General features: G+C 39.5%; 1 protein-coding gene across 1 annotated transcript in view; it reads right to left on the reverse strand.

Annotated features, from left to right (window-relative positions):
- dok6 (docking protein 6) overlaps positions 1–10,494 on the reverse strand; it is an 88,954-nt gene that overhangs the window by 2,903 nt on the left and 75,557 nt on the right. The gene's annotated exons all lie outside the window — the stretch shown is intronic.

The raw sequence follows: 10,494 nt of genomic DNA on the forward strand, positions 1-10,494 counted from the left end.
CTCTGGCTATAGTCCATACTAGGTCATTCAGTGCCTTCAGAAATTATTCATACCCCTTATTCCACATTTTGTTGTGTTAGAGCCTTAATTCAAAATGGATTAAATCATTTTTTTTTGTCTCACCCATCTACACATAACACACCATAATGACAAAGTGAAAACATATTTTTACAAATTTATTGAAAATAAAATATAGAAATATCTAATTTATGCATTTATTCACACCCCTGAGTCAATACATGTTAGATTCACCTTTGGCAGGAATTACAGCTGTGAGTCTTTCTGTATAAGTCTCTAAGAGCTTTGCACACCTGGATTGTATAATATTTGCAATATTATTATTTTAAAAATTCTTCAAGCTCTGTCAAGTTGGTTGTTGATCATTGCTAGATAGCCATTTTTAAGTCTTGCCATAGATTTTCAAGCTGATTTAAGTCAAAACTGTGATTAGGCCACTCAGAACATTCAATGTCATCTTGGTAAACAGCTCCAGTGTAGATTTGGCCTTCTGTTTTGGATTATTGTCATGCTGAAAGGTGAATTCATTTTCCAGTGTCTGGTGGAAAGCAGACGGAAGCAGGTTTACCTCTAGGATTTTGCCTGTGCTTAGCTCTATTCTGTTTATTTTTTTATCCTGAAAAACTCCCCAGTCCTTAACTATCACAAGCATACCCATAACATGATGCAGCCGCTACTATGCTTGAAAATATGGAGAGTTGTACTCAGTAATGTGTTGTATTGGATTTTTCCCAAACATAACACTTTCTATTCAGGGAAAAAAGTGAATTGCTTTGCCACATTTTTTACAGTATTACTTTAGTGACATGTTGCAAACAGGATGCATGTTTTGGAATATTTTTATTCTGTAAAGACTTCCTTCTTTTCACTCTGTCAATTAGGTTAGTATTGTGGAGCACCAACAATGTTGCTGTTCCATCTTCAGTTTTCTCCTTTCACAATCATTAAACTCTGTAACTGTTTTAGAGTCACCATTGGCCTCATGGTGAAATCCCTGAGTGGTTTCCTTCCTCTTTGGCAACTGAGTTAGGAAGGACGCCTGTATCCTTGTAGTGACTGGGTGTATTGATACACCATCCAAAGTGTAATTCATAACTTCACCACACCCAAAGAGATATTCAATGTCTGGTTTAAAAATCTACCAATAGGTGCCTTTCTTTGCGAGGCGTTGGAAAACTTCCCTGGTCTTTGTGGTTGAATCTGTGTTTTAAATTCTTTCTGAAGGCGCACTGTACATTGTATTCCCTCCCATTTGACTTTTTAATTTAATTWAAAAAAGATTAAATTGAGATTTATTGGTCACTGACCTACACACAATACCCCATAATGTCAAAGTGGAATTATGTTTTATTTATTTTTTTTGCAAATGAATTACAAATGAGAAGCTGAAATGTCTTGAGTCAATAAGTATTTAACCCCTTTGATATAGCAAGCCTAAATAATAGCAACCCTAAAACATTTGCATAACAAGTCACAGAATAGGTTGCATGCACTCTCTGTATGCAATAATAGTGTTTAACTTGCCCCACACATACAATTACCTGGAAGGTCCCTTAGTTGAGCAGTGAATTTCAAACACAGATTCAACCACAAAGACCAGGGAGGTTTTCCAATGCCTCGCAAAGAAGGGCACCTTTTGGTAGATGGGTGAAAAAAGAAGACGTTCAACATCCCTTTGAGCATGGTGAAGTTATTGATTACACTTTGGATGGGGTATCAATACACCTTGTCACTACAAAGATACAGGCATCCTTCCTAACTCAGTTGCCGGAGAGGAAAGAAATCGCTCAAGGATTTCACCATGAGGCCAATGGTGACTTTGAAACAGTTAGTTTAATGGCCGTGATAGGAGAAACAGCATTGTAGTTACTCTACAATACTAACCTAAATGACAGAGTGAAAAGAAGGAAGCCTGTACAGAAGAAAATATATATAAAAAAATGATCCGGTTTGAAACAAGGCACTAAAGTAATACTGCAAAAAAAATGTGGCAATGCAATTACCTTTCTGTCCTGAATACAAAGTGTTATGTTTGGGGCAAATATAATACAACACATTACTGAGTACCACTCTCCATATTTTCAAGCATAGTAGTGGCTGTATCATGTTATGGGTATGCTTGTAATCGTTAAGGACTGGGGAGTTTTTCAGTATAAAAAAATAAACAGAATGGAGCTAAACACAGGCAAAATCCTAAAGGATAACCTGGTTCAGTCTGCTTTCCTCAATACACTGGGAGATTAATAAACCTTTCAACAGGACAATAACCTAAAACACTTGGCCAAATCTACACTAGAGTAGCTTACCAAGAAGACAGTTAATGTTCCTGAGTGGCTGAGTTGCAGTTTTGACTTAAATCTACTTTWAAAAAAAATCTATGGCAAAACCTGAAAATGGTTATTTAGCAATGATGAACAAAAGCTCTTAGAGACGTACCAAGAAAGACTCATAGCTGTAATCGCTGCCGAAGGTGCTTCTACAAAGTATTGACTCAGGGGTGTGAATCCTTATGTAAATTGGATATTTCTGTATTTCATTATCAATACATTTGCTAAAATGTCTACAAGCATGTTTTCACTTTGTAATTATGGGGCATTGTGGGTAGATGGGTGAGAAAAACATATCTAATTGATTTTGAATTCGGGCTATAACACAACAAAACATTTTATATGTCAAGGGGTATGAATGCCTTCTGAAGGCACTTCATTCTACGTAGTATGCTGTGGGTATTGGAAGAGTGTGTCTTGTTTCACCCAACTTGAAACATAGAAGGTGTTGGTCTCATATCGCTTTGACAATCTGAGAGCGTCTGTTGAAAACATATGTTCACAACAACAATTCAGTGTTTGCTTTGTTGTACTGCACAGCACTAAACGTTTAGCTTGTTTCTCTGCAAAAAAAAACACCTCTCTTCTTAATCCAAATTATTTATCCAATTTGCCTCCGACATCCTGTTTTCAGATATGTTTGGAAATGGGTGTAAATGGATACTTTGGGGGGGAGGTTCACTGAGACTCCGGTCATTAATAATGGATGGGAGTCAGCTGGTCTAGGAAATGTGTGGCGGTAAGATGAGGACACAGTACAGTGCAGAGGACTGCTGATTGGGTGTTGCTGACCAGGAAGGAAGTGGATATCAATCAATATTTCATGAGGTCCAGAAGAACCCTTTAGACTATATGCTGCAATCAACTGTACCTCCAACACCTCTGGCCGTTTATTAACTATGTTCATCCAATCTAATAGACCAAGCAAATCAAATTATACATCAATACACTGTGCAAGCTTTCCTAGAGATTAATTGAAACTTAACTCATGAATTGCAAATGATCGGTTATGTTCTATGGTACAGGTGTGTCAATTTTAATATCAAAGACAGTAATTCCTTGCTTTATTCCTTGCCAGGTGTGAGCCCCCTCCAGTGTGCCCCTGTGTCTGTAGCTGGATCCTATCAGGGGTGCGTGCGTTGGTGTGTGGTTACTGGTCTGTGCCACTCTGTGCCACCCTGCCTCTTCAGTGTGGTGCCAGGCTAGCCGTGCCACCACACTGTCTGTCAATGACTCCTCCACATAAACCATGTTCCAGTCACCTTGGCAAGCGCTGCCAAACTGCAGATAACATGGCGTGGGAGAAGGGGCAGAGACAGAGAGGGAGAGAGGAGGATTGTTTGATTACATGTGAAAGAAAATGTGTATGAGAATGGAGAGAGCGAAAGAAAGAGAGATTAGAAATGTGAGTCTGAGAGCGAGTGAGCAACGAGGAAGGAGAAACAAATAGTGAGAGAGACCAGTGTGAGTGGGTGATGTGAAGCCAATCACAGCAGTGTGTCTCAGAGAGAACATGTGAAGTGAGTCACACATAGACTTTGAAAATAATGCACTGGCGAAAATCTATTCTCCAGAAAACAGAAGTGGAATTATCTGATTCAGAATGTCCCTAGTACAGATCCTCCAACATTCGCTCACTCTACCACTTTGGAAAATCACTGAGACCGTAACGAGGGAAAAAGGGAACATTTCTCTTTTTGTCTCCGTATTACATTTGTGAAACAGCCGGGGTGCAGCCAACCACAGCCCTCTCATCTATCTCTGCCAAGACAATTTTTTTCTCTACCCACCACAATGTAGGCTGGAAATGGAGTCTTCCAGTCCAGCTCTGAGTGAGAAAACACATCAGAAATAAACATCTGCTGGGCCTTAAACAGGTGTGTGTGTGTGTGTGTGTGGTGTGTGTGTGTGTGTGTGTGTGTGTGTGTGTGTGTGTGTGTGTGTGTGTGTGTGTGTGTGTGTGTGTGTGTGTGTGTGTGGTGTGTGTGTGTGTGTGTTGTGTGTGTGTGTGGTGTGTTTGTTGTTGACAAGACCCCTGTCGAGATCCAAGCTCTGGACGCAGACCCCTGTCTGGACCGTAGTAGATACACAGGCTATGGACCGCAGCAGCCCCCCACCTCTTCTGCTCTGAGAGACAGAGAGAGCCACAGAGAGCGAGAGCCACAGAGAGAGAACCACAGAGAGAGCCACAGAGCGCCACCGAGTGAGAGCCACCGAGAGAGAGCCACAGAGAGAGAGAACCACAGAGAGCCAAAGAGAGAGGAGATTACCTTGTCTTACTGTCACCAACAGAGCAAGGTCGACAGGAACAACTTAACATTCTTTGGGAATACAACATCAACTTTCAGAAAACCAAAGTCTTGATTTTCCAGAAAAAGGCCAGGAATCAGAGCAGCAGACACTCCTTCAAACGAGGAAATACCATGGTTAACATGCCCTGGGAATAAAAAATCAGTGCCTCTGTTGGATTTGGTCTGGCAGAGAATGCAATAAAAGAAAAAGCCCGCAAAGCATTTTACTCCATAAAAATACAATTCTAAAAAATAAATACTCCTATCCAAATCTGGTGCAAAATATTCAATAGTGTAATTTTACTAATTGCACTATATGGAAGCGAGGTTTGGGGTCCAACCTATAATTATGATTATAAGCATTGGGAGAAAAACTCAATAGAAAATCTACATACAGAATTCTGCAGAATTGTCCCAAATATCCAAAAGAAAGTACCAAATAATGCATACAGAGTGGAACTCGGAAGATTCCCTTTAATTGTAAATATAAAGAATTTGGCATCATTTGAAATTAAGCCCCAAAACATCCTTAGAATTCAAAAGACTGGAAACCAAAGAGCTGAACCGTGAAAAGAGTCCCCTATGTCAACTGTTAAAAACACTAAACAACCCTATTATTCAAACATACAGAGATATCAATAAAATTGTTAGAGAAATGAAAACCTCCTATTTGACAAATTGGGAAAAGAAAAGAAAAACACACAATYAACTAAATTGCTATTTGGCCTCAAAAGAGAATACAAATTGGAAGAATATGTCTACTGTCAGAGATACAAAACAGAGACAGATCCCAACCAAATACAGCCTCAGCGACCACCAATTGGCTATAGAAAAAGGGAGACACAAAACGACATGGCTACCTAAAGAGGAGCGTCTATGTGGTCACTGCACGACAGGGGAGGTAGAGACAGAGATCCACCATTTCCTCTACTGTGATAAATACTCCCAAATAAGATAATCTTTTTAACTTCTTGGAACTATAGGGGGTGCTGTTCCGCATTAGCATATTTGGGTCTCCAAATTAAACTGCCTCGTGCTAAATTCTTGATCGTACAATATGCATATTATTGTTATTATTGGATAGAAAACACTTTCTAGTTTCTATAGCCGTTGAAATTTTGTCTCTGAGTGGTACAGAACAATTTCTACAGCACTTTTCATGACAGGGGTCAGATTTCAGAAATTTTTACCCCTGATCTGGAGTCTGTTTTTAAGGCGACAGTGAATGCTATGAAGAAACCGACACTGCCTACGTCTTCCTCTGYGTGTCTGTACGTCATCACGTTTTGAATGGAGTCGATTGCACAATCACAGCCACTATAAAACAAGAAAACGTGGAAGTACCACTCTCTTTTCTTCGCGCGTCACAGCAGGGATGGAACTCGACTTGCCTCATCCAAATCGTTGTTTACCAGTAAATATTTGTCTGGTCATGTTTTTACTCGTTATAGTTGTTAAAACATCATAATGTAGTTAATTTGAACCGTTTTATAGCAATTTATATCCGTTTAGTGCGATTCTGAGGAATTTCTTTGTCGTGCACTTTTAAGCTTTGGGAACGTTTCGGGGTCTTCGTCGTTGTTAGTGTGACATTTCGAAGGACAGAGGACATCTATCGACCAAAAGAAGTTTCTAACATAGAAAGGATACATTGCCCAAGAATCTGATGGAAGAACAGCTCAAAGTAAGCAATATTTAATATGATAAATCGTTGTTTCTGTCGAAATATTTTAAACGCATATTTCGCCATTTTGTTTGGTATAGCTTCACTTGGCGCCCTGTATTGAAAAAGTAAGGATAATTTTAAAAATGTAAGTCAGCGGTTCGCATTAAGAACTAATTTGTCTTTCGATTCCTGTCAACCCTGTATTTTTTAGTCAAGTATAATTAGCTTTCGATTAAACTAGATCACTCCGAACAGCTGACGTCCCTCATTTTGATGCTTGAGTTGTGACTATTTCATTGTATAACACGGTTTTGTATTGGCTAATATGCACATTTTCGAACAAACTGTATATGTATGTTGTAAATGATGATTACAGGAGTGTCATCGGAAGAATTCTGAGAAGGTTAGTGAAAAAATTAATATAATTTTGGCGGTGATTACGTTATAGCGCTCTTTGGCTGGAATCGATGCTCTGGTAACGTTTTCACATGTGGTATGCTAACTTATCGAATTTTTGTGTTTTCGCTGTAAAACGCTTAGAAAATCTGAAATATTGTCTGGAATCACAAGATCTGGGTCTTTCCATTGCTATGCTTTGTCTATTCTTATGAAATGTTTTATTAAGAGTAAATTGGTCATACACGTTGCTCTCTATCGTAATTCTAGTCGTCTTGTGATGGTCGGTGAATTGTAAACTGTGATTTCTACTGAAATTATGCACTTTTTTTTCTAACAAACCTATCCTATACCATAAATATGTTATCAGAACTGTCATCTGAAGAGGTTTTTTTTGGTTAGTGGCTATCAATATCTTAGTTTTAGCCGAATTGGTGATAGCACCTGAAGTAGTAAGGAAACTGATGGAGTTAGAAAAGTGGTGTATTTGCTAACGTGGTTTAGCTAATAGATTTACATATTTTGTCTTCCCTGTAAACATTTTAAAAATCTGAAATTGGTGGCTTTATTCACAAGATCTGTATCTTTCATCTGGTGTCTTGGACTTGTGATTTAATGATATTTAGATGCTACTATCTACTTGTGAAGCTATGCTAGCTATGCTAATCAGTGTGTGGGGGGGTGGGGGGTGATCCCGGACCCGGGGTAGAGGCTCGTTAGAGGTTAAAGAAAATATCTCAATCAATTCCCATCTTCTGCGCAATTACTAATGACGAAGCTGGGAAATATTCTGGGTGAGGGAGAAACTGAAAATATCACATGTACAGTTGAAGTCGGAAGTTTACATACACTTAGGTTGGAGTCATTAAAACTCCACAAATTTCTTGTTAACTTCTTAGCGCTAGGGGTCAGAATAAAAAAAAAATAACGTGCCCAAAGTAAACGGACATTTTCTCTGGCCCAGATCGTAGAATATGCATATAATTTACAGATTAGGATAGAAAACACTCCAAAATGTCCAAAACTGTCAAAATATTGTCTGTGAGTATAACAATACTTATTCTGCAAGCGAAAACCTGAGAAAATGTAACCCGGAAGTGATATTTAAAAAAAAGAATCTGTGTTCCCTGGCCCGTCTAACCTCCATTTAAAGGGGTATCAACCAGATTCCTTTTCCAATGGCTTCCTCAGGCTGTGACCAGGCTTTAGACATAGTTTCAGGCTTTTATTTTGAGAAATTAGCGAGTTTTTTCAAAAGTAGTCAGGTGTCCTCTGAATATTTCCTACGCGCGAGAGAGGGGCACCCCATTTTCCAGTTTGTCTCTTAATGAATAGGTTATGGTCCGGGTGAAATATTATCGATTATGTTTGTTAAAAACAACCTGAGGATTGATTATAAAAAACATTTGACATGTTTCTACGACCATTACGGATACCTTTTGGAATTTGTCGAACGGAACACGGCTTTGATTTTCTGAACATAATGCGCAACCCAAATGGCGTTTTTTTGTGATAAAAGTAATATTTATCGAACAAAAATAACATTTGTTGTGTAACTGGGAGTCTCGTGATTGGAAACATCCGAAGATTATCAAAGGTAAGCGATTAATTTCATTCCTTTTCTGACTTTTGTGACCAAGCTAACCAAGCTAATATAAGGCTAGCTGTTGTAGCATTGAAAGCTACACTCACAAAAGCTTGGATTTCTTTCGCTGTAAAGTATATTTTCAAAATCTGACACGATAGGTGGATTAACAACAAGCTAAGCTGTGTTTTGGTATATTTCACTTGTGATTGCATGATTATAAATATTTTTTGTAATATTTTTTAATCTGATACGTTTGGAAATTTTCTTCTTCCTTTCAGGACCGGAACGAGGCTGTATTTTTCTCAGCATAACGCGCAACCCAAATGGCGTTTTTTTGTTATAAAAGTAATATTTATCGAACAAAAATAACATTTATTGTGTAACTGGGAGTCTCGTGAGTGCAAACATCCGAAGATTATCTAAGGTAAGCGATTCATTTTATTGCTTTTCTGACTTTRGTGACCATGCTAATTTGGGGATAGCTGTTGTAGCATTGAAAGCTACACTCACAAAACTTGGATTGCTTTCGCTGTAAAGCATATTTTCAAAATCTGACACAATAGGTGGATTAACAACAAGCTAAGCTGTGTTTTGGTATATTTCACTTGTGATTGCATGATTAAAAATATTTTTAGTAATTTTTGCATTTGGCGCCCTGCAATTCTAGCGGTTGTTTAGGAAAGGGATCCCTTAAAAGGGATCCGTAGCGCAGAGAAGTTAACAAACTATAGTTTTGGCAAGTCGGTGAGGACATCTACTTTGTGCATGACACAACTAATTTTTCCAACAATTGTTTACAAACAGATTATTTCACTTATAATTCCTTGTATCACAATTCCAGTGGGTCAGAAGTATACATACACTAAGTTGACTGTGCCTTTAAACAGCTTGGAAAATCCCAGAAAATTATGTCATAGCTTTAGAAGCTTCTGACATAATTTGAGTCAATTGGAGGTGTACCTGTGGATGTATTTCAAGGCCTACCTTCAAACTCGGTGCCTCTTTGCTTGACATCATGGGCAAATTAAAAGAAATCAGCCAAGACCTCAGAAAAAAAATTGTAGACCTCCACAAGTCTGGTTCATCCTTGGGAGCAATTTCCAAAAGCCTGAAGGTACCACGTTCATCTGTACAAACAATAGTACGCAAGTATAAACACCATGGGACCACGCAGCCATCATACCACTCAGGAGAGACGAACGTACTTTGGTGCGAAAAGTGCAAATCAATCCCAGAATAACAGCAAAGGACCTTGTGAAGATGCTGGAGGAAACAGGTACAAGAGTATCTATATCCACAGTAAAACGAGTCCTATATCGACATGTGTCAGAGGAAACACCGTGCACCTGGCTACCTTGGTTAGTGCACACTGCGCCTGGCCCGCCACAGGAGTCGCTGGTGCACGATGAGACAAGGATATCCCTACCGGCCAAACCCTCCCTAACCCGGACGACGCTAGGCCAATTGTGCATCGCCCCACGGACCTCCCGGTCGTGGCCGGCTGCGACAGAGCCTGGGCGTGACCAGAGAGAGTCTCTGGTGGCACAGCTAGCGCTGCGATGCATGCGCCACCCGGGAGGCCCTAAAAGTGGACACAAATTTGACCCCAATAACTACCGTGGGACATGCATTAACAGAAACCTTGGGAAAATCCTCTGCATTAAAAAACAATGTAAATGTACAATGTACTGAGCAAATGTCAAATTGGCTTTTTACCAAATTATCATACGACAGACCACGTATTCACCCTGCACACCCTAATTGACAAACAAACAAACCAAAACAAAGGCAAAGTCTTTTCATGCCTTGTTGATTTCAAAAAAGCCTTCGACTCAATTTGGCAAGAGGGTCTGTTATACAAATTGATGGAAAGTGGTGTTGGGGGAAAAACATATGACATTATAAAATCCATGTACACAAACAACAAGTGTGCGGTTAAAATAGGCAAAAACACACACACATTTCTTCCCACAGGGCCCTGGGGTGAGACAGGGATCCAGCTTAAGCTCCACGAATTGGCGAGAGCACTAGAACAGTCTGCAGCACCCGGCCTCACCCTTCCCGAATCTGAAGTCAAATGTATACGGTTTGCTGATGATCTGGTGCTTCTGTCCCCAACCAAGGAGGGCCTACAGCAGCACCTAGATCTTCTGCACAGATTCTGCCAGACCTGGGCCCTGACAGTAAATCTCAGTAAAACCAAAATAA

Source organism: Salvelinus sp. IW2-2015, linkage group LG14, assembly GCF_002910315.2.
Source record: "Salvelinus sp. IW2-2015 linkage group LG14, ASM291031v2, whole genome shotgun sequence".
Lineage (NCBI taxonomy): Eukaryota > Metazoa > Chordata > Actinopteri > Salmoniformes > Salmonidae > Salvelinus > Salvelinus sp. IW2-2015.